We start from the raw sequence: 6,279 nt of genomic DNA, 5'->3' as shown, positions 1-6,279 counted from the left end.
ATTATAATAATCCAGCGTCTGCGAATTGTGTCAATTATTCTTTCCTCTTGGCAAGCCAGGAATTCTTTGTTCCTCGCTAGTTTACAAAAGTGAAATATAGGTGAGGTTTAGGACCTTTTAATCCTCCTATGTAATTACTGTTCCCTGCAGACACCGCAGCATTTTACAATCGCTGCGTGTAGCTGCTGGGCCCAGATTAGCCACACAAAGTCCCTTCACTTCATCAAAGGTTTCCTTATCTGCCCAAGACAGCGAAACAACAAACGATCCACAAATCTCAGCGGACCCAGTGTTTATTTGACCGCCGCTGAAATAAATAAATTTGCTTTAGACAAACACGCAAGGGCCTGGAAATTTCCCTGAGAACGCGGGGCTTGGCAGGCGTCTGGGTGGGAATTTTCAAGAGCATCAAGGGCCGGGGACTACAGTGGGGCTTTTGAAGTGCTTTTTCCACATTTTATGAGCCCAAATGAGGATGAAACTAAAATGACATGAAGAAATAATCCTTCATTCAGCCCTGAAAGGATTATTCTAATTACTTTGATTATTAAAGATCAGACAGATTTTTTTTTTTTTTTTTTTTTTCTTTCCAGCGTACGAGCGTAAGTAAACCAAGCCAGAAATCCAAATCCTCGCTGGGAATTGAAGAACGTCTTAAGTAAACAGAGGGAACAAATGGGTTGTGTGACAGATATACAGGGCTTCTGTCTGCAGCGCAATCAGCCGGCCCTGCCGCTGCCGTGCCGGGGGCCCGGCTTTTGTGCCCGCCTGAATAGGGGCTAAATATCCCTTGAAATCAGAACTCTTTGGCTTCGCGAGTGGAGGGGCCGCAGTCTTGCTCTTTTCAGATGCAAATGCAAGTGGTTTTCTTCTTTATCTCGCCCGTAAGATGGTGGTGTCAAGCTGGGCCGAGATGAATAAAACGGAGAATTTATGCTTTATTGAGATCTATTTTTCTCCCTAAGCCTCATTCCCCGCTCCCTGCCTGTGCCGGGGAGGGGGAGCACAGATGGTCCCTCCTGACCCGCTATTTATCAGCCCGGCAAAAGCTTACTCAGTGTAATGCTCCGCAGCAATTCATTTAAGGACTCTGTTTGTTTCTGCTGATGAGGACTGTTAATTTGCACAGCAGTCTCATTAGGCCTAAACCACCAATTAATTTCTTTTGTTCTCATTAAATGCCTGATTCCGAAACATTTCGGCGCCGACAAGGGGCGGCCGGGCACCGCCACGCAGCCACCCTGGCGGAGATGCTCGGGGTGCCTGGACCCACCTTGCCTGGCCCCCGATGGGCACCCCAAAACCCTGCTGAGCACCCCAAAACCTGCTGAGCACCCCAAAACCTGCTGAGCACCCTGGCACTGAGGGCACCCCACTGCCTACCAGGCACCCCGGCACCCCACCACCTACCCAGCACCCTGGCACTGTGGGCACCCCAACACCCAGCACCTGCTGAGCACCCCAACACCTCCAGGCACCCCAACACCTCCAGGCACCCCAACACCTCCTGGCACCCCACCTCAGCCCAGCACTGAGCCGTGGAAGCCAGCCCATGGGCCAAGCCAGGCGTTTCGGCAGGCATTTCACCACGCTGGAAAGGAGGGACTGGTGTCTGCGCACCATTATGGTTTCATCTGATTATGGGTGCGCACAGGCCAAGAATATCTTGTGGCTTGTGTTTTTCCAGCTTGGTCACACAATTTGCAGCCGCATTGAAGAGTCCTTGACTGTCTCTTAGCAATTTAATGCCAGAAAGTGTCGGCTTTTGTCTGACGGTGATGCTAGGGCAACTACTTAGCCTCGGTTGACATTCCTGCAGTTCAAGCTTTCTTTGGAGAATAAAACACCCAAGGTGAGGTTACAAAATGGCTCGCCTTTTACCACAAAAAATAAAAATAAAAATAAATAAATAAAAAAATCCCACAGGGAGGAGATAACCTCTTTGCGGCAGCCTTGCATCAAGCCCTGCTGCAATCCAGCTGCTTTCAGGAATAATGGGCTCGGGCTCCAAGTATTGCTGGAATCCATTTTCACGTGGCCACGGACGCGCATTCAGGGCCCTGCTGCTCCTTTCACGCCGCTGCTCCGGGAGGGAGCTCGGGGGATGCCAGCCCCATCCCAGCACCATTGGTGCGGTGCTGGGGCTGCGAGCACACGAGGCTGAGCCCTGCACGGCAGCACACTCACATTTTTCCTTCCCCTTCTTCCTCCCAGCAGCGGTGATGCTGCACTTGGCTGCATAAATATTTTCTTTCCTTTGCTGTGCACACTTTTGTTCTTTTCCCAGCAGTTAGAAGAGCTGGTGCGCAGAGATAAAATGCGAGCGGGGAGAACACAGCCCTCGTCTGTCAGCTCGGGAGCCCAACAGATTGCCCTTTGTCTCGCCTTGGGCGCAAACACTGATTTGTCCCTCGGTCTCAGTGACACATCTGGTTGTTTAGATGCTGGTTACTCCGCGGTGGTGGACAGGGGCCGGCTATGCCAACACCTTCAGACCCCATCAGCCTGGGCATTGCCCATCAGAGACTTCTGTGCTGGGGACAAGGTGGTGCGAGGGCTGCAGTGCCCCTTTCAAAGCCATGGTGGGTGAGGCTTGGGTTGGAGGCTCCTGGCACCATCCCTCCCTGGGGACTTCCCTCCCCAGGGAAGCTGGAAGAGGTCCCGTGTTGGTAACAGCTCCCCACGCCCTGGCTTTCGGTGCTTTCCTGGTGCCTTTTTGTTTGTTTGGTTGGTGCTTTTCCAAATATTCTCCCAAAAAAAGCCATCCCTGCTCCATGCAAAGCCAGGAGCACCTGGCGTGGCATCCTCTGCCCATGGCTTGGTGGCCAGGAGCTGCGGGTGAGCGCTGCACCCCAGGGTGCTGGTGCCATCCCTCAGCAGCAAGAAGAACACCCTGGGTGAATTCCCCCTTTACCAAACACATTTTCATCAGGCTCACGTCAAAGGGCACATATTTATTTTATTTTAATGAATTTGGGAAGGGTAAGTGGGGAAGCCTAGAGAAACAAGTCCCAGTGAGGCAGGCGTGGGCACACATGGGCCAGGTGAATCCCTCGGTGCTCTGCACCCCCCAAAGTGGGTGCCTGGCCCAACCCAATTAACCTTCTTAATACCACGCTGTCCTCAGGTGGCTAGCCATTAGCAGTCAATTAAGAAGAGGTATAATTACCACCAGACTGGGCTGTAGGAAGGTGATGTCCCTGGAAGGGGATGTGGCACAGCCCCAGCCTCCTGCTGGGGCAGGTTGGGTGATGGTTCAAACGCCGTCGGTGCTCTTAAATAACAATTGCTCATTGTGTTTGCTGGGCTGGCTGGAATTTATGGGGTCACCATGGCCTGGTGGCATGAGCAAACATCTGCTGAGGAGTGTACAGCGAGTCCAGCAGTGCCAGGGTGGAGCTCAGCACCCATCCTGTGCGCTGGGTGCCAATGAAACCCTGCGGGGCGCTGCCCACGCTCACCCCTGGGTGCTCTCCTGGTGGAAAGGAGTTGGGAAGCGTGGTGGGGATGACTTACAGGCATTAAGGGCGATTTGCATTCATCTCCATTACCTGCAGGAAGGGCACAATGATCCTTGAAAAGGGCCCGTGTTGGGCCGCGCCGCTGCTCCAGCTCCTTCCCCGCGCTTCCTGCGCCTAATGAAGACGGATGAGTGTTATCGGGTGGATGTTATCACAGTGTGGCGGAGAAATTCCCCCTCCCCAGGCTCTGGGTGTTTGGAGGATGGGCAGTAACCCTTCTCTTGCTGTGCTACCCTCACTGCTGTGCTGGGTGTCCCCGAGAGGGTGCTGGTGGCATCCGGACATAGCCAGGGGCTGGCTGCTCTCCACGTTGTGCACGGGGCTTGTCCTTTATTCCCTGTGAGCTGCTCTCTCATTCCCACTTCTGGCATTGCTGCAAGCTCTTGTGAATCACTGCTGCAAGTGTCTGCAGGTGTAGGACAGCAACTTGGTCCTTGCCCAGAGGACAGCAGCTTCGGGCTGCTCTCAGATAGCACCGGGAGCTGGGGAAGGAGCCGGGGAACCCAAACTGGAGGAATAGCGGAGGCTGGTAGAGGTAAGGCTGAGAAGAGCTGTTTGGAGCAGGACGTTGTGGTGATGTGTTCCTGCTCCGTGGTGATGGGGAAATGAGGGCTGGGAGCAGTGGTTGGTGATGAAAGAGCCCCTGCTCGCACGGGCATTGGGCACTTGCTGCCCGCGGGTGTTTGGAAATCAGCGGGTCTGGTTAAGCTGCTCCGAGGAGCTTTAAAACATCTGGTCAAGGAGAACGGTCGGGCCGTTAATGTTGATTTTTCAATAAGTCTTTGAACACCGGGGTGGTTCCAGAGGGCTGGGAGAAAGCTAATGTTGTGCTGGTATTTTAAAAGGGCAAACAAGATGACCCAGGTAATTACAGGCCTGTCAGCCTGACATCGATCCCGGGAAAAATAATGGAGCAGCTGATACGGGACTCAATTAATAGAGAATCAGAAGAGGACAGTGCAATTAATGCCAATCAGCGTGGATTTATGGGAAGCAGCCCCTGTCAAGCTCTTGTGATATCTCTTTGATGAGATTACGAGTTTGGTGACTAATCATAACCGTGGAGGCTGCGTGGTCCTCAATGTCACCCAAGGCGAGGGCGCAGAGCAGCGCAAAGCCCAGCGGCACGTGGAGGGGCTGCTGCAGGGCTGCTCCCCCCGGGGAACACTGGGGTTTCCAGCGGGACCCCCACATGTGGGTGCTGGGGATTTGGGATACGGCCACCAGGGACCTGGAGGAAGGATGGGAATCGCTCCTGGGGTTGGTTGGTGATGCGCAGGATGAAGGGGATGGCACATGGGGAGGAAGGGGTGAGTGAATCTTGGTGCAGACCGTGTGCATTTCCACCAAAAAAAAAATATGAAAAAACAAAAAACCCTACCTGAAGGACCAGGGCAGGTCAAAACCCCTCTCCAAGAGGCTGGCCTGTTTGAACAGCACGGCTGGGCTGCTGAGCGCGGTGCCAGCTAGGAGGAAGCAAGCACAGTGCTTTACTTAGCCCTCCCATTAACCTTTGGAATCTCATACAGTTTTTAATTTTAAAAATTGGGGAAAAAATGAAATTTAGCCTTTGCATTTACATTTTGAAACTGCCATGTCTAGAAATAAAACACATGAGCATCTTCAAAAGAAAATCCCTGCTCGTGTTCTTATTTCCAGGCGGGCTTTGTACCAGATCCCTGGGGTTTCCGATGCCCTTCCCATCCCGGACACGCAGCTGGGCTGCTCCTGGCACATGGCACAGGTGGGGGCTTGGAAATGTGGATTTGGGGTCTGTGGGGCTGGGCTCTGTGGCAGGACCATGGGCGCAGGGTCCCCGGTGCTCGGCACGTTTGTCCCCGCAGATCGCCCTCACCAGCTCCCGCCACGCACTTCTGGGGAACCTTTTATTTAAGGTATTAGGCAGGTTATAAAAACGTCACCGATGATTTGCTCATGTTTTCTAAACTGTCGTTAAAAAATTTACAGTCAGGACAAAACGCGAAGGACGGAGGAGGGGGGGGGGGGGGAAATCCTCGCGTTTTGAAGCCGAGTCTCTCCATAAATTAAAGAGATTTGCTTTTGAGGGTGGTCCGCGGAGCTGCGTGCCAAAATTGTGTGTGCTCAAAGAGAGAGGATCACGAGGTTAAGTGCTGGGAAAGGGGAGGAGGAAAGTAACTTAGTTCAGAGAGCGGCAGGCGAAGCAGGGAGAGGTCCTCGCACCAACCTGGGGGTCCCTGGGGTCCCCGGGGCAGGGTTGGGATAACCCCGGTGCCAGTGTGCGGGGCCGTGCTCCTGCGCTGGGGAATTTCCTGGTTGCTTTTGGGGATTATTGGGTCACTGGGGGCTGCAGGGGAGAGCTGCAAAGGGAGAAATTATGTAAACACATGGAGCAGCACCGCGGCCTCTCCCACCCGAATTTTGCACCAGGATGGGGCCCTTTGGGACTCAGCAGGGGCGCAGTGGGGTGGATGAAGCCCCACATGGATAAAAGCAGTCCCTGCTCCTGCTGGGGAAGCGCGCGCAGCCTTGGGCTGCTCCTGCATTGGCTCCCCACCCTTGGAAAGCAGCAGGCAGGGTTTTTACGGCTCAGGAGAGCTCCGGAGCGGTTTATTAGCTGGGATGATTGCTTTTCGGTTCAGATGGCTCCTGCTCCCTGCGAGTTATTTATCACAGGAGGGAGAAATCTCCCCGCAGCTCGGTGCCGGGGTGCGGGCAGCGAGGGGGCTCTGGGGAGGAGCAGGGACCCCCAGCCCGGGGTGGAGGTTCTCCAGATTTG

The 6,279-nt window shown here is 54.0% G+C and overlaps 1 long non-coding RNA gene across 1 annotated transcript; it reads left to right on the top strand.

The window, feature by feature from the left end:
• Window positions 1-2,856: 2,856 nt before the first annotated feature.
• Window positions 2,857-5,263, top strand: LOC137862905 (uncharacterized). Its single transcript, XR_011100576.1, has 4 exons — window positions 2,857-3,243; window positions 3,558-3,662; window positions 3,966-4,056; window positions 4,367-5,263. It is a non-coding gene; the product is annotated as an uncharacterized lncRNA (long non-coding RNA).
• Window positions 5,264-6,279: the final 1,016 nt, after the last annotated feature.

This window comes from Anas acuta, chromosome 12, assembly GCF_963932015.1.
Source record: "Anas acuta chromosome 12, bAnaAcu1.1, whole genome shotgun sequence".
Lineage (NCBI taxonomy): Eukaryota > Metazoa > Chordata > Aves > Anseriformes > Anatidae > Anas > Anas acuta.
The sequence above is the reverse complement of the archived record's forward strand: the minus strand, read 5'-3'. Positions and strand labels throughout refer to the sequence as shown.